We start from the raw sequence: 19,009 nt of genomic DNA, 5'->3' as shown, positions 1-19,009 counted from the left end.
ATCCTGTCTGCCGAGATGCCTCGGGAGCCCTCTGATGACCTGCGGCTTTTATTTATTTATTTGACATGGTGTCTCACTCTGTTGCCCAGGCTGGAATGCCAGTGGTGCAATCTCGGCTCACTGTAACCTCCGCCTCCGAGGCTCAAGCGACTCTCCCACCTCAGTCCCCCATGTAGCTGTGACTACAGGAGTGCGCCACCACGCCCGGCTAGTTTTTGTACTTTTTTTTTTTTTTTTGTACAGACAGGGTCTCACTATATTGCTCAGGCTGGACTCGAACTCCTAGCCTCAAGTAAGTGATCCACCCACCTCGGCCTCCCAGAGGGCTGGGATTACAGGCGTGAGCCACCGCACCCAGCAGGCACACAATTTTTAAAAGGCAATGCCTGGAGAAAGTATAATTGAGAAGTGCCTGTGCTTTAGATTCAGATGTCCTGCCCTACATCCGGGACTTTGTCAGGGGCTGTCAGGAGGAAGGAAAGAATAAGCCTAAGAAATAAAATGCTTTCCCTGCCAGAAGCGTGGACCATCTTAGTTCCTCGTAAGGAACACAGCCTCTGGGAATTCCTCACCACCTGCGGTGGCTTACACAGAGTTGATAGTCAGGAAACACGGGTTCATACGTAAGAATTCACTCCTTCTCTAGCTGTAGTTTTCAGTGTGTGTTGACATAGTTCCAGGGATTAGTCGAATAATGCCTTTAGGTAGCCTCTTTCTGGGCATGTCCCAGAGCCATTGATTAAATTACAAAACAAAACAAAAAACAACTGTCTCCTCAATATCTCTTACCTTGTCTGGTAAACTAGAAACTCAGGCCGTCCTTGCCTTCTGTCTCTCCTTCATGTCTTCCTTGTAGCAACTGGTTGCCGAGTTTAGAGACTGATGCTTAAGAATCTCTGGGCCCAGTGTGCTCTTCTTTCTGCGCTGTCACTGCAGTTGCATGAGTATGTCTTAGATTTTGACAACTTCTTCCTCCACCAACTCCGTCTTCATTCATCCCTTCCAGCCCGTCACTGAGACTTACAGGGCTGCCATCATCTTCAAAGCCAAGGCTGAAGTTTTCCATGGGTGGCCTGTGCCACGCCCTGTGCTTCCCAGCCTGTCTCTGGGATCTTCCTTTCGCTAGCAGGTCTGGCTTGTCAAGAACAAGTAGCACATCCCTAATTTTTGCTGGTAGTGGTGGTTCATGTCACTGTTTTGACAAACTTCTCCTCAATCTCCACTGTGTAGCATTTCCTTACCTCCGTGCCCATTGCTAATGTGGGCTTTTCCTGAGTTGTGGGCAGTCACTCACCTTTTCATGCCGTCATAGCCTCTTGACACCTAGAGTATAGCACAGAGCTTGGCATACGCTAGGTGTTCGAATGAATGAATGAACGTGTACGTGACTGAGGTTGACTTCTATTAAGAAATGTCTAGATTTGCCCAGGCACAGTGGCTCATGCCTATAATCCCAGCACTTTGGGAGGCCGAGGCAGGAGGATTGCTTGAGTCCAGGAGTTTGAGACTAGCCTACGCAACATGGCAAAATCCTATCTCTACAAAAAAAAATACAAAAATTAGCCAGGCATGGTGGTATATGCCTGTAGTTCCAGCTATTTAGTGGGGGCTGATATGGGAGAATCACTTGAGCCTGAGAGGCAGAGTTTGCAGTGAGCCAAGATCGCACCACTGCACTCCAGCCAGAGTGACAGAGCAAGACTCTGCCTCAAAAAAAAAAAACAAAAAAGTCTGGATTTCCCTGCAGTTTATACTAGTTTATCCAGAGGGATTATTATTGGCACACTTAATAGATAATATCTATTAATACCTCTATATACTTGTGCTACCTGGACAATCTGCACCCAAAAAATGGTTTCTCGAAGTGTGGCTAAAGGCACAGGTTTACTGAAATTAGATGGGTAACTCAAACATAATGGTTTCAATTCCTTACAAATGTGAAGTAAGTAAAATGTCAAGTCAACTAATTCAATTCTGCTTTGAAAATCTCGCGCACGGGATGAGGGGGAGTGAGCAGTGGAAAGAAACCGCTGAATGGGTGCAGGGTTTTAGCAACAGAAACATTTTGGAACTACATGCAGATGATGGTTGCACAACATGGAGAATGTACGAAGTGCCATTCCATTGTTACTTTAAGATGGTTTACTTCACCGTGTGAATTTCACCTCAGTCAATTATTTTTTAATTACACACATACTAATAAAAAGAAACACCTAGATTAGAAAAGCCTCAGGATGTCATTTGTACAATAAATCCACAAATAAAGGACTATGGAATCTCGTCATTCAGTCCTTTTTAAAACAAAATGCATATTTTGCTGCATTTAACAGAAAATATGTTTTTTTTGTTTGTTTTGACGTTTGTCCTGCTGACATTGCCTGCTTGCTTGGTGCTGTGTTCCTAGAGCAGGGTCCATGTTTTATTAATTGTTGAATCCCTTGAAGCACCAAGAGGGATCCTTAAATACAGGAGGTTTGGAGTACATGTCGGTTAAGTTAAAATCTTCTGTTTGCTAATCTGTGTGGAGGCTGAGGAGAATGATCAGATGAAGGGCAGAAGCTTCCTTCTGTAGCTCCAATGTAGTCCTTGGAGCTACAGAATGGACTTCAGGCAAAAGAATAATACTGAGCTCAGTGATTGAAAAAAGGTGGGAGCCTTCCTAGTAGCCAAATGCCATGGAACCTGACAGATTGCAGCTTGTTGCTGGGTGCGCCAGTGACTTTTACCAGCCACTGCTCTTCACTGTTCCTCTGGTTAACAGCATTTCTCTTCCTGAACCAGCTTTTTGACATGTCCTTATCATCAGCGTTGCCTGCTTTGTCTTTGATCTACAAAAGACATCTGTGAATATATATATATATATATATATATAAAGCTTGTTTTTTTTTTTACAAGCCTAATGGTACCATTTCCTTGTGCAACCAGTCCTGTCTGCTGAGATGCCCCGGGAGCAGGCTGATGGCATGCCAATTTTAAAAAATGAGACTTGGAAAAGACATGATTGAGGAGTGCCTGCTCTTCAAATTCAGTCCCCTAGACTCATGCATGCGGAGGGAAATCCAAACAGGTTTGCTAGCTCACTTCCCATCATCCAACCCTGACCCTCCATCGAGACCCCGTTTCCTCTAGAAATGTGGAGATAAGGAAACTTGGAGCCCAGGAGTCCCAGGAGGCCCTTACCATGGGGAAGCCATCATCCTTCCGTTGCCATTGTAAGATCTGTAAAATCCACTTTTCTTGCAAGGCTTGTGGGATGTCCTTTAACCAACAGCAGAGCAATCAGTGATTGAGTCAGACAGACAGTAGAGCTCAAACCACCACCTCCTCCTACTTGCTATTTCTTGGCCAGGAGGCCTAGAACACAATATTCTCCCTTCCTAAAACCAGATTTCTCAAGGGTACAGTAAGGGTAATTTTACCTCTTGGAGGTGTTGTAAAGACAGATTGCAGTGCTGTATAGAGAGAGCTGAACATACTACCTGCACCCCATCTGTAGTTAATATTTATATATAGGATCCAGTGAACCTACAGTCATTTATTTCAGCTTGATTGCTGTGTCTTTCATCTTTCTGTCCAGCTTTTACCCCAAGGCAGGGTCTCTGGAGGTGCATGAACTGCAGTTCCTGGAGGTTCTGATTTCAATGTGAAAATCTAATATTCTAAAGGACTCTGTGGATCACTATGTAATTTTCTTAACAGGAGTTGTAAAAGTAACTTTCTGAGTCACATGACTGCAAACCCCACTGCTTCCCAAACTCTGTAATCAGAAGGGCTGACCTAGTGAATACCCTTGGATGACTGGAGGGAAAAAAAAGTCTACACAGGAAATCTCTACTTCAAACTCATGGGCTTGCATAGCTCAGAAATCCCGGGGGCAGACTAATAGCTAGTGGGGTTGGATCTTTATTTGAGCAGAAACAGACTTTTAGGAATTTTCCATGGGAACTCGCCCTTATCTGTCTAGGGTAAACCTTAAATGGCAATACAGGCTACTGGCCACCTCGATGAAAATGAGAGGGTATTTTTGCTTCTCGTCCTCGTAGCACAGTGAGTAGGAATCCCCTGTTCTGTTGCATGTACTAAAATGCTTCCAGATTTTCTCAACAGTATACTTTAAAATAGAACAGCAGTGTGGAAAATAAGTAAATACAAGGAACATGGCAGAGAAGCCCTCTAGATCTCCTGAGCACAGTTGAGTTCTCTCTGCAAATTAGGCTGGAGAAAATTCTGCTTAGCATGGTGCACATCCACCTACAGAGAAAATACATCGTGGAGAAGTGAACTAGCCTGACCCGGCTTGGGCAGACATGCTGATGGGGATTTCTGGGCAAGATGAAAGCTGCTTTTCTGTTACTGTCTCTTACCGGGCCCAGCAGCACCCAGAATGATGGAACTCACAGACACAGGCTTCTCTGCTCTGGGTCCCTAAAATTTCACTTGGTAGAAAACCAACTACAAGAAGATGAGATCATGGAAGGTTAGCCCTTTCCTCCCCCACCCAGACCACACAGGCCAGTGAATTACAGACAGGGAAAGGCAAGGAAATGTCAGCAATTATTAATGAATCCCTTCAAAGACCTCAATCCTGGATGGGTAATTCGGCAGAAACCAAGACCCATCTCACTTTTTTTTTTCTTGAGATGGGGTCTCACTCTGTTGTCCAGGCTGGAGTGCAGTGATGCAATCTTGGCTCACTGCAACCTCTGCCTCCCGGGTTCAAGCGATTCTCCTGCCTCAGACTCCCGAGTAGCTAAGACTGCAGGTGCACACCACCACGCCCAACTAATTTTTGTATTTTTAGTGGAGACGGGGTTTCACCATATTGCCCATGCTGATCTCGAACTCCTGACCTCAGGTCAACCATCAGCCTCGCCCTCTCAAAGTGCTGGGATTACAGGTGTGAGCCACCACACTTGGCCCATCTCACTTTTCAAATAAAAAAGGCACAGGGTTTCTCCTTCAACATGAAACTATTCATTTCAGAAAGATATTCTACAAATGATGAATACTCAGAATTCTGGAGTTAACACCAAGAGGGAGCCCTAATGAAAGCTACGGACTTTGGGTGACTATGATGTCTCCATGCGGGTTCGTCCATTGTAACAAATGTCTCACTCTGCTGAGAGATATTGATAATGGAAGAGGGTGTGTGTGCGGGGGGGGAGGGACATATAAAAATTTCTGTAGGTTCTGCTCAATTTTGCAGCTTAGACTGCTCTAAAAATAAAGTCTAGTTTTAAAAATCTATATTTAAAGAGTCAAGACTTCTTTTTCCTCCAATCGGTTTTGGCTTACATTTTTGCTGACTTGTCTTCTTTCAGACAAGCTGCCTCTTGGAATAAAAACGAAATGGCTTCTAGGGGATTCCACATGGAAGCTTTCCTAGGAGCTTGTGAGGAAGAAGGAAAGCATGTCACTGAAACTAGTACTGAGCGCTGAAGGCTGGCGGAGGCCTTGCCCTCCAGTGGCATGGTCTAGAAATCTCCTGGGGCAGCGGTCCCTAACCTTTTTGGCACCAGGGACTGATTTTGTGGAAGACAATTTTTCCATGGAGCAGTATGGGGATAGGGCATATGGTTTCAGGATGATTCAAGCACATTACATTTATTGTGGACTTTATTTCTATTTTTATCCGATTGTAATATATAATGAAATAATTCTACAACTCACCATCATGTAGAATCCATGGGAGCCCTGTGCTGCTTCTGCTGCAGCTAGCTGGTCCCATCTGGGGGTGATGGGAAACAGTGACAGATCGTCAGGCATTAGATTCTCATAAGAAGCCGCCAACCTTGATCCCTCATATGTGCAGTTCACAATAGGGTTTCTGCTCCAATAAGAATCTCATGCTGCTGCTGAGCTGACAGGAGGTGGAGCTCAGGCTGTGATGTGAGTGATGGGGAGCGGCTGTGAAAACCGATGAAGCTTCACTCACTGGCCTGCTGCTCACCTCCCGCTCTGCAACCTGGTTTCTAACAGGCTGGTAGCACTCCATGACCCATGGGGTTGCAAACCCCTATTCTAGGACATTCTTCTTACATGTGGATGGATTCCAAGACCCATTTCACTTTTCAGAATAAAAATGGCAAATGACCTCTCCTTCAGCATGAAACTATCCATTTCAGAAAGGTGTCCTATACATGATGAATACTCAGAATTCTATAGGACACCACGTGAGGTGCGTTCCTTTGTGGTAAGATGTCTCTTTCATGAATTAGAAGAAGCGACCTTAGTTAACAGATCAGACGTGACTCACGGAGCAAGTTTTAAGTTGTTCTTAAAATAGGGAAGAGGAAATCAGCCCTTGTGCACAGTGACCTTTGATTCCTGGCATAATCATGAGATTGAAATATACTGAGATTTACTTGATTATAAATACAGGTGTGTGTTTTTAAGTGGGCATGCTTAGAGATACACTAAAAAGCAAACTAAATTCAAAAAAGCACTAACGTATTTTATAAAAGTATCCAAACACTTTGGAACATGGTCATTAAAGATATAAATAGAATTCTCTTATGAAGAAAGTGAAAGAAACAAATGGCCCAAAGCTATTAGAGAGCCTGGATGAGAAAATTAAGCTTCTAAATGTTGCCCTGAATACCTTACAAAAAAGAAAAAGGCAAAGAAAATATTTAGCTTAAACAGAAACTGTGTGGTTTGTTAATGATTCCTAATTAGCCTTCTAATGTGGGCACAATCTCTATGTGTTTACCAGGACTGCCACACAAACCACCACTAACTGAGTGTCTTAAAACACAGAAATTTATGCTCCCACAGTTCTGGAGTCCAGAAGTCTGAGATCAAGGTGTGGGCAGGGCTGCGTTCCCTCTGGAGGCTCTAGGGGAGGATGCTTACTGCCTCTCCCAGCTCCTGGGGGCTCCAGCATCCCTGGGCTTGTGGCCCCCTCACTCCACTCTCTGCCTCCATCTCCACATGCCCTTCTCCTCTGTGTCTGCATCATCTCCTCTTCTGTCTCTTGGAAGGACACCTGTCACTGCATTTAGGGTCGACTCTACTCCAGGGTGGTCTCATCTCAAGATCCTTAACTAAATATATTTACATCCTCTTTCCCAGAACCTGTGAAAGTGTTACCTTACATAGCAATAGGGAAATCAAAGTTGGAGGGAAAATTAAGCTCATCAGCTGATCCTAAAATAAGGAGATTATTCTGAATTATCCAAGTGGACCCCATGTAATTGCAAGGGCTCCTAAGAGGCAGAAATGGAGGTTAGAATGATGAGATATGAGACAGTCTCTGCTTGTTGCTGGGTTTGAAGATAAAGGAAGAAACCACATGCCAATGAATGCAGGCAGCCTCTAGGAGGTAAAAACTGCAAGGAAATGGCTTCTTTCCTGCAGCCTCCAGAAGGAGCCAACCTGGCTGACACTGTGAATTTAGCCCGAGGAGATTCATTTAGGACTTCTGATTTCCAATACTGCACGTGAATAAATTTGTGTTGTTTTCAGCCAGCATTTTTGGTATTTGTTTCAGCAGCCACGGGAACCTCATACAGAGCTCTGGCACAATCACGTTAAATCTCAAGGCATAGTCTCAACTCATCAATTAGAATGTTTGATGTCCAGGAGATGATTGGACTCTGATCTTCCCCAAGGCAACCCTTCTATGCCCTTCCTTCGTGTTAAGGTCTCTCCTTGGCTGCTGTCAGTTTCTGTTCTGACTTCTTGCTCATTCACTGTGGCTCTCACTTTGACTTATGTTGTTTCAACTATCTCTGTGGCTACAGAAATGAAAGGAAATACACACATAAGCGATCAGCTTGGAAGGACCCATTGACACATTGGATATGAGATTAAAGGTGATAGTTCTCAAATACCTGTTTAGGGAAAGGATAGGATGAGATTGGAATGTATTGATTTAGGGACTTTAGGGAGGAAGGAGGGATTTGGAGAGTGGGGTGAATGTCATGCGTGTTGAATTTGTGGTATGTCATGATTCCCAGCATGGGTTTTGGAGCCAAACTTTTGGGGTAAGACTCCCAGTTACGCCATTATCACAGGCCAGTAAATTGATCATACTGTGCCTCATTTTCTTCCTTGATGTACTGAGAATAATAATATAGTTATTATGATAATTAAGTGAGTTAATTTGTCTAAACCGCTTAACAGTCCCTGGCATAGTATAAGTCCTCAATACATGCTAGTGATCTCTATTATTATTATTAAATAGAAATAGCAATTTCTAGGCTGGGCATGGTGGCTCAAGCCTGTAATCCCCGTACTTTGGGAGACCAAGGTGGGCAGATCACTTGAGGTCAGGAGTTTGAGACCAGACTGGCCAACATGTTGAAACCTTGTCTCTACTAAAAATATAAAAATTAGCCTGGCATGGTGGCACATGCCTGTAGTCCCAGCTACTTGGGAGGCTGAGGAAGGAGAGTCACTTGAACCTGGGAAGCAGAGGTTGCTGTGAGCCAAGATTGTGCCACTGCACTCCAGCCTAGGTGACAGAGCAAGACTCTCGTTTAAAAAAAAAAAAAGGAAAAAGAAAAAAAGAAATAGCAATTTCTTATTGACATTCTGATGTAGGGGGTATGAAGCTGCTTGTAACAGAAATATTAAAACAAAAGGGGATTTTCAGTATTGACCTGGTGGCGATTGTGGGACTTCATAATTATGGGAGGACCTATGGTGACTGAATCTTGGGGCAGGAATGAAATTGTGCAGAAGAAGTCTGGAGAATGAGAAGAAAAAAGGTCCATGATGGTTTTCTGTTGGTGTTTCCATGCAAGGCCAAATGAAAGGGGACTTGAGACAGCTAAGGAGTCAGCAGGAAGAAGTAAGGTCACATTTCACCATGGGAGCCAAGTGTAAAGGAATTTCAAGAAGTGAATTGACTTTGTCAAATGCAATAGAACATCCAGAAAGCTAAAAAGGAAAGATTTAAGAAAACCGCTTTTGTTACTATATAACTTCTACTGTACCTTATAACTACGAGCAACATTTGGACATAGGCAAAACTATTTTTTCCATTAATGTTAATCTGTTTTAGAAAACTCAGGGATTTTGTTTATTTATCTTTTAGTCTCTTAGGTATGGTATAGTATTCAATGGAAATACAGTGGCATGGTATTCTCTTCTTAATGATTTTCATTTCTATCTCAAAGCTTGGGGGCAGAAGGCAGGAAATTGCTTTGCCTTTGGAAATATTAATTTTGCATAGATTTGGAAATATTTTGTGATCAAGTTCACTTTAGACACAGTACCTTCTGATGCCTTCTGCTGGATTACAAAGCTAGGCTTCTAGTAACCTCTGTAAAAAGTGGTTGACATCGTTCAACTAGTGGGAATACCCCTGCATCGTGCAAAGTTGGCTTTAAAGGAATAAATACCATTTGTGCTTGGATTTGATGGCACTCTGAAGACCATATGCAGAGCCGAGGTTGCAAAAGAGCAGCGAGCCATGTGACTGCTGAGCTAGCTCTTTATAACAGTGCCCATGATCTGCTAATACATGTTTTGGGTGATGACAAACTCATTACAAAGTACAATGCCAAGGTTCTTCCCAGTTGTCTGTCTGTCTATCTATCTATCTATCTATCTATCTATCTGAGACAGTCTCATTTTGTTGCCCTGGCTGGAATGTCATGGTACAAACATGGCTTACTGTAGCCTCAACCTCCCAGGCTCAGGCAATCCTCCTGCCTCAGCCTCCTAAGTAGCTAGAACTACAGGTGTGAGCCATCACACCTGACTAATTTTTGTTTTTTGTTTTTTGGGTTTTTTTTTGTATAGATAATGTTTTGCCATGTTGCCCAGGCTGGCGTTGAACTCCTGGGCTAGAGAGATCCACCCACCTCAGCCTCCCAAAGTGCTGGGATTACAGGTGGATTACAGGTGTGAGTCACCACGCCCTACCACAGATTTATATTTTTAATGTTGTTTTATATGTGTGTATGTGTGTGCGCGCTCTTGTGTATGTGTGTATACATAAATATAATATTATATATTAATAAAATTTGAAATTTAACTATTATAAAACTTACCATTTTAAGTATACATTTCAGGGGCTTTAAGGACATTTTCATGATTGTGTAAGCATCACCACCATCCATCCCCAGAATTCTTCCACCTTCTTCACTGAAACTCTGTCTGCATTAAACACTACCTCCTCATTCCCCTTCCTGGAACCCCCATTCTACTTTCTCTATGACTTTGACTATTCTGGTTACTTCATATAAATAGAATCATGCACTATTTGTGTGTGTGTGTGTGTGTGTGTGTGTGTGTGTGTGTTTTCTGAAACAAGATCTTAGTCTGTTGCCCAGGCTGGGATGCAGTGATGTGATCATAGCTCACTGCAGCCTCAACCTCCTGCACTCAAGCGATCTTCCTGCCTCAGCCTCCCAAGTAGCTGGGATCACAGGCATGGACTACCACACCCAGCTAATTTTGTTGTTTTTTGTAAAGATGGGGTCTCACTCTGTTGCCCAGACTAGTGTCGAACTCCTGGTCTCAAGCCATCCTCTCACCTTGACCTCCCAATGTGCTGGGATTGTAGGCATGAGCCACTGCACCCAACCACTATTTGTTTTTTTGCATCTGGTCTATTTTACATAGCATAACGTCTTTCAAGTTTATTCATGTTGTATTACTTGCTAGAATTTCCTTCCTTTTAAAGGCTGAATAATATTCCTTTTATGTATATCACACATTTCCTGTTTGCCCATTTTTTTGGAGAGACAGGGTTTCACCACATTGAAATTCATCTGTTGATGGACACCTGGGTAGCTTCTGCCTTTTGGCTATGGAGAATGATGCTGCTATGAACATGACTGTTCAGTCTACTCCACATGTATTTCAAGGGGTAAAAAAGCCAGACGCTCACTAATACATTCCATAAACAGAGGATAAAGAAAGACATTTATCTACAAATTTAAAAAGAAAACTTTTACCAGCTTTAGACTTCTTACCAAAAAGACACAATATATCAGAAAGAATGAAGCAGAGTTTTCAAACATCTGAAGGAACATTATAATAAGCCAACCTAGAATTATAAACATGCATGTTTGCCGAAATTTGTATCACAACCATGCTTCCAGAAAAATAAAGTCCCAAGGACACACTCCTGGAAAAACAAAGAAAATCTGAGGAGAATAAAACAGAATAAAAAGAGCAGTAAAAATAATCAAGGATGCATTGAGAAATGTTCCGCTAGGCAACAGTCCTGGCAAGAGAGAGTTCCAGATCATAGTGCAAGGACCCAGGGCTCTGCACAGAACATCTTCATGTTTGAAATGAAGTGATGGTGATGTGTATTTTTCTGATGGATACCGGACTGGTGAAAAATAATTGGAAACTTTAAGAAAACAATAGCTGTGCAAAAATGTTGTAAATTGCATGGTCTATTGTAACTGCCTCTCTCCACTTTTTGAAAAATCTGTGTTCCTCAATCACAGTGACTGTCTCTTTACTAAAAGCAGTGGGTCTACCATCTGTCCTTATAACTGATGCGTGACTTGTGAGCTGACTCCCTGGATAGGCATGTGGTTTGCTGAAAGGCAGAACTGACACTTCCTAAATTACCAAATCCACTAGTCCTCTGGTAAGGAGCTAGAGGAAAGAAGGAAGAACCAACACATGAAGGCAAAGTTTTGTTTTGTTTTTATTATGTTTGTATTCTATTTTTATTACAAGGCAGAATATTTTACCCATGAGTTTTTTATTTTGAAAATTATTTGATAAGATTAATTATTAACGTTATCTTGTCTAATAATATTATAATTAATTATTCATATTATTTTATCTAATAATATTTTATCTAATGATATTAGATACGATTAAATTATTAAAAGATAATTGTTTATGATCAGTCTTTCCTTGTTTATTTCTCAGGCATAATCATTGTAAAGATAGGCATGAGTGTTATTCATTCATTATTTAAAATATTTTAAATGGCACACATCCATATGTATTAATACATGATTCACTATATATAAACATTCAGAGAAGTTAAAAGAAATTCCTAAAGGCCACTTCATGTTTAAGACTGGAAGAAAAGAGAGGAGATACACAAAGAGGTCTAGTATTGAATTCTTTTTTCTTTTTTTTTTTTTACTCTACGCATTTTTGGTTTTATACCAAAAGGGGATTTGTTTGGTTTAGAAAGAATGTCTTCTGATTTTTATGTGTAAAAGGACCACTGGATGTTTTATTGCCTTGACATTTAAACTTAAAGCCATTGCGGAATATGAGAATAACCTAGTTAAACTCCTGAAAACCCAGGGCACCTAGTACTTTGCATCTCCTGGTTTTTCTTTTTTCTTCTTTTACTTTGAAATAATCTCTTCTTTTCTTTTTTCTTTTTTTTTTATTTATTTATGAGACAGAGTCTTGCTCTGTTGCCCAGGCTGGAGTGCAGTGGCGCAATCTTGGCTCACTGCAACCTCTGGCCCTGGGTTCAAGCGATTCTCCTGCCTCAGTCTCCCGAGTAGCTAGGACTACAGGCGTGCGCAACCACACCCAGCTAATTTTTGTATTTTTGTATTTTTAGTAGAGACGGGTCTTCATCATATTGGTCAGGCTGGTCTTAAACTCCTGAACTTGTGATCTGCCGGCTTCGGCCTCCGAAAGTGCTGCGATTATAGGCATGAGACACCGCATCCGGCCAAAATCATCTTTCAAAAAGAAATATTACTCGTTTAAATAAAATGTGTCTGAAGTTTAGTAATTCCATGAGTTTCACCTTCTATTTTCAGTTAAAACTCATATAACATGAAATGGACTATTTTCACCATTTTGAAATGTATGATTCAGTGGTATTTAGAGCAGTGGTCCCCAACCTTTTTGGCGGCAGGCACTGAGGATGGTGGTGGCGGGGTTGTGAGGTTGGATTCAGGGTGATCTGAGTACATTATATTTATTGTGCACTTTATTTCTATTATTATTCCATCGTAATATATAAGGAAATAATTATACTGCCATAAAGTGGAATAGGTGGGAGCCCTGAGCTTGTTTTCCTGCAAGTAGACAGTCCCATCTGGGAGGATGGGAGGCAGTGACATAGCATTAGGCATTAGATTCTCATAAGGAGCATGCAACCTAGATCCCTCGCATGCGCAGCTCACATTAGAGTTTGCTCTCCTATGAGAATCTAATGCCACCGCTGATCTGACAGGAGGTGGAGCTCAGGTGGCAATGCGAACCATGGGGATTAGCTGTCAACACACATGAAGCTTTGCTCGCTCCCCTGCCGCTCACTCCCTGCTGTGTGCCCCGGTTCCTAACAAGCCACGGACGGGAGCCAGTCCATGGCCTAGGGGTTAGACATGCCCAATACACTGCATTCACAGTGTTGTGCAATTATCATCACTATCTAGTTCATAAGCAGTCACTCTCCATTCTCCTTTTCTCCTAGTCCCTGGAAACCACTTCTTTTCTGTTTTCTGTCCATAGATTTAGCTATTCTTGAAATTTAATGTAAATGGAATGATGCAGTATGTGGTGTTTTGTGACCAGCTTCATTTCCTGGGCATGGTGTTTTTAAGGTTCACACATATAGTAGCCTGTATTAGAGCTTCATTCCGGTTCATGAATGAATCATGTTTGACTGTACAAATTGAAAATATCAAACATATTTTGTTTATTCCTTGATCCTTGGGTGAATAGATAAAATTATATGTAACACTCTTTTTTTGTGAGACAGAGTCTCACTCTGTCACCCAGGCTGGAGTGCACTTGTCCCATCTCGGGTCACCACAACCTCCGCCTCCCAGGCTCAAGTGATTTCCCTGCCTCAGCCTCCTTAGTAGCTGGGACTATAGGCACGTGCCACCACGTCTGGTTAATTTTTTGTATTTTTAGTATATGTTGGTCAGGCTGGTGTAGAACTCATGACCTCAAGTGATCCTCCCGCCTCAGCCTCCCGAAGTGCTGGGATTACAGGCGTGAGCCACCATGCCCAGCCTGTAATGCTTTTTAGAGAAGAACCAAATATGTTAGCATCCATTTTCTATCTAGTGAAATAAGCACAGAATCTGCACATCATGAAATGGCCAGCTGTGAATATGACATGTTTCTCCAGGGGCGCATGATAGAAACCTTATCTAGCCACTTCTTATTTATTAACACTCAGCATACTCGATGTTTTTCTTAGTAGGTAAACTTATCTATCCATCCTCCACCTACCATCTATATTTCTATCAGTCTATAAATTGTCTATGTATCTCTATCTATGTGTCTAACTGTATCAGTTGTCTAACTCATCACCTATTGATTGTTTATCCTCTATCCCAGGGGTCCCCAGCCCCCAGGCCATGGAGTGGTACCAGTCAGTGGCCTGTTAGGAACTGACACACACAGCAGGAAGTGAGCAGCAGGTGAGAGCGAAGCTTCATCTGTATTGACAGCCACTCTCCATCGCTCACATTACCGCTTCAGCTCCGCCTCCTGTCGGATTAGAGGCCACATTGGATTCTCACAGGAGCAAGAACTCTATTGTGAACTGTGCATGAGAGGGATCTAGGTTGCATTGTGTGCTCCTTATGAGAATCTAATGCCTGATGATGTGTCACTGTCTACCATCACCCCCAGATGGGACCATCTAGTTGCAGGAAAACAAGATTAGGGCTCCACTGATTCTACATGATGGTGAGTTGTAGAATTATTGCATTCTATATTACAATGGAATCATAACAGAAATAAAGTGCACAACACATGTCATGCCCTTGAACCATCCTAAAACCACCTTCCCACCCAGTCCATGGAAAAATTGTCTTCCGTGAAACTGGTTCCTCGTGTCAAAAAGGTTGAGGACCTCTGGTCTATCCATCATCTATCATCTCTATCATCTTTCTATCTACTGTCTATCTTTATATCCACCTACCTATACTTGAGATAAGTTTAAACATTCATTTTCTATTAATTTCTTATAAAATATAGCCTTCTTCAAAAGTTAGCTTAGAATCATGAGTGTGATCTTTTTATAAATAGAATAAAATAATAATAAAGTACAGTTGTAATGAAATTCAGTCTAAATTCTTTAAAAAGTGACTTTATTGTAATTCATTCATTTATTTTTTTCTCTTGGCAAATGTGTAAGATTTTCCCAAAACACTATTAAACTTTTTGCATGTATGTATGTCTGGTTTTTGTTATTGTTGCTTGTGCTATATTGTGGGTAATCAAAGAACAAAAATATTTGTTTTATTCTCATCACACAGGCTTTATATAATTCTTGGGAACTAATTGATGAGTGAAATATTGGAGGTGTCCAGAAAAAGGGTGATTTCCAGTTATTTCTTTCAGTGAACCTTCAAAGTCTGCACAGTCTCCTGTTTCCTAGGAGGACAGGGTGTTAAGAAAAATAAAAAGCTTGACTTGAAAGTGCTTGTAGAATTTCAATACTGTGTTTGGTTGGCAGAAATAGTGTTTTAACAAGAGCACCATTTGCTTCTCTCTCACTTATAAGAATTCTGGAGGTGGAAAACCAGGGCTGGAGTTCTGGGATGTCGGCAGCTTCTTCCCTTAGCCTATGGACTCCCACAAAAGCTGCTGGCCAAGCACAGTGGCTCACGCATGTAATCCCAGCACTTTAGGAGGCCAACACAGGCGGATCACTTGAGGTCAAGAGTTCAAGACCAGCCTGGCAACATGGCAAAATCCCATCTCTACTAAATATACAAAAATTAGCCAGGCATGGTGGCACACTCCTGTAATCCTAGCTACTAGGGAGGCTGAGGCAGGAGAACTGCTTGTACCTGGGAGGCTGAGGTTGCAGTGAGCCAAGATAACCCCACTGCACTCCAGCCTGGGAGACAGAGCGAGACTCCATGTCAAAAAAAGAAAAAGACAAAAGCTGCTGACTCTTCTACCACCCCATCTGTATTCCAAACATAAATCAGGAGAACAGGAGGAAGGAAGAAAAACAAGCAAAATAAGACCCCTTCCCAGGAGCTCCCAGTACCACTGAACTTACAAAGTGTCAATTGGAAGAATGTTTAGAAAACAAGAGATTTTTTCTGTTGAACCCATTGCCTAGTGTGTGGGTGTGTGGGTGTTTCTCCCCTACAGCTGCTGTAACCAATTACCACACATTTCGTGGATTATAACAACCCAAATGTATTATCTTATAGTTCTGGAGCTCAGAAGTCTAACCTTAAGGTGCTGGCAGGACTGTGTTCCTTCTGGAGGCTCTAGGGGGACGTCCATCGTCCCTTTCTTTATGTTCAAAGCCGTTGCCTAGTGTCTTCCAAGCTTTTGCTCTCTGACCCTCCTCTCTCCCTCTTTAAGGGACCCTGTGATTACATCAGGGTGCACCTGGACAACTCAGGCTCATCTCCCCATCTTAAGATGTTTAACCTAATTATTAGGTTGCACCAACCTAATACATCTGCAAAGTCATTTTTGCCACACAAAGTAACATATTCATGGGTTCCAGGGATTAGGATGTGGACATCTTTGGGCATCTGTATGCAGCCTGTTATATTCAGTAAAGAAGTAAGGGAAAATGAGTATCAGGTCGGTGTCTGGCTATCTCAGCCACAGTGAAGTGGGAAAAGTGCCCTCATTTCCCTCAAAGGGCACGCGATGGGGGTGTGGCTCACTTCTCCAGTGCCCCACTGCTCAAACCCCTCGGAGGAGCAGGCACACGGGCAGGCTATGGGGCTCCAACCCCAGGGCAGCATCTAGGGGTGAATGTTTCTAACTTCTGGAGCCCCAGTGGGCGTGTGTTACAGGGCGCTCTTTTAGTTTAGCCATCCATAGGCATCTTGTGTTCACCAGGTCGATTAGACCCCCTGCCTTATCACAAGGGTGGAGGGCTTTCTGTATCCCAGGTTTCTTGCCTTGGTGTACTGGAAGAATCAGATCACATGTGGGTTTGGAGGATGAGTGCAAGGTCTTATTGAGTGGAAGTAGCTCTCAGCAGATGGGGGAGAAGGGAGACGGTTTTCTCCTGGAGTTGCTGGCCTCTCAGCAACCCAGGCTTTCCTCTGACCTCCCCCAACAAACTCCGTGTCGTTCTGCCGGTCAATGGCCTGCCAGCCTGCTGGCATGTGTCGATGCACTGCACTCTTCTGCTGGCGTGCTCCCCTCGACGTCGGTTGCTTGTGTCTTCTTCCACTGATGTGTTCTTCTCAATGTCCAGCCACTTGTGTGTCGGCCTGCTACATCCCGAGGTTTTTATAAGCACAGAATGGGGGCATAGCAGGCTAGAGTGGTCTTGGGAAATGCAACATTTGGGCAGGAAAACAAAAGTGCCTGTCCTCATTTAGGTCCATGGGCACAGGCCCAAACGTGGAGCCCTAGCCAGGGACCACGCCCTCCTCTACTCATCACTTCCCTGTTCCCCCTTCCACATGAACAGTGCTGTAAAGGAAAAAGTAGGTGACTGATTCTTATGCAGATTCATGGAGCTACAAGCACACTCAGCCTAGACCTATCTGTAACCTCTATGTGCATACCAAATTTTATGGTAGATCCTTAACATGTAAGCATTTTTTGTTGGTTTGTTTTTGAGGCAGAGTCTTGCTCTGTTGGACTGCAGTGGCGTGATCAGGCTGGAGTGCAGTGGTGTGATCTCGGCTCACTGCAACCTCCACCTCCCGGGTTCAAGTGATTCTTCTGCCTCAGCCTCCTGAATAGCTGGGATTACAGGCATCAACTACCACACCTGGCTAATTTTTGTATTTTTAGTAGAGATGGGGTTTTGCCATGTTGGCAGGCTGGTTTTGAACTCCTGACCTCAAGTGATCCATCTGCCTCAGCCTCCGAAACTGCTGGGATTACGGGTGTGAGCCACCCTGCCTGGCCTCATGTGAGTGTTTTAATTGCCACTAAAAGATTTTGTTTCATGGTAAAGTGAGCCACACAGCAAAGTACATTTAAACACCCTTTAGCAAGATAGCTATTCACATGCCTTGAGATTTCATCCTACACCAGTCAGAATGGCTACTATTTAAAAAAAAACAATGTTGGTGAGGATGCAGAGCAAAGGGAACACTTATACACTGTTCATGGGAATGTAAATTAGTACAATCTCTATGAAAAACAGTGTGGAGATTTCTCAAAGAACCAAAAATAGAACTATCATTCAATCCAGCAACCCACTACTGAATATCTACCCAAAGGAAATGAAATTATTATATCAAAAAGATATCTGCACTGGCTGGGCATGGTGGCTCATGCCTGCAATCCTAGCACTTTGGGAAGTTGAGGCAGGTGGATCACTAGACATCAGGAGTTCAAGACCAGCCTGGCCAATATGGTGAAACCCTGTCTCTACTATTGTGGTGGCACACACTCTTAGCCCCAGCTACTCGGGAGGCTGAGGCAGGAGAATCGCTTGAATCCAGGAGGCAGAGGTTGCAGTGAGCCAGGATGGTGCCTCTGCACTGCAGCCTGAGCAACAGAGCAAGACTCCATCCTCCCCCCAAAAAAAAACCTGAAAGAAAGAAAGGATACCTGTACTGGAAGCAAAGATATGTAATCAACCTAAGTGTCCATCAATGGATGATTGGATAAAGAAAATGTGGTATATGTACACAATGGAACACTATTCAGCCACAAAAAGGATGTAACCATGTCTTTTGCAGCAACATGAATGGAAGTGGTGGTCATTTTCTTAAGTAAAACAACTCAAAAACAAAAAGACAAATACTGCATCTTCTCATTTATAAGTGGGAGCTAAATAATGTTTTCGCATAGGCATAGAGTGTGGAATAATAGACATTTGCTGACAGGGAAGGGTAGGAGAGGGCTGAGGGATAAGAAGTTAATGAGGGAGAGCCAAGATGGCCAAATAGGAACAGCTCTGGAGTGCAGTTCCCAGAGAGAGCAACACAGTCAGTGATCACTGCATTTCCAAAGGAGGTACCGGGTGCATCTCAATTGGACTGGTTGCACAGTGGGTGTAGCCCAAGAGGGGTAAGCTGAGGCAGAGTAGGGCACTGCCTCACCTGGGAAGTGCAATCACCGGAGGACCCCACCTCCCCCACCCAATGGAGGCCATCAGGGGCTTTTCCATCCACTCCAGCACTCTGGTTCAGATACT

Source organism: Aotus nancymaae, unplaced genomic scaffold, assembly GCF_030222135.1.
Source record: "Aotus nancymaae isolate 86718 unplaced genomic scaffold, 86718_ANA_hifiasm-v0.15.2.pri h1tg000058l, whole genome shotgun sequence".
Taxonomy (NCBI): domain Eukaryota; kingdom Metazoa; phylum Chordata; class Mammalia; order Primates; family Aotidae; genus Aotus; species Aotus nancymaae.
The sequence above is the reverse complement of the archived record's forward strand: the minus strand, read 5'-3'. Positions refer to the sequence as shown.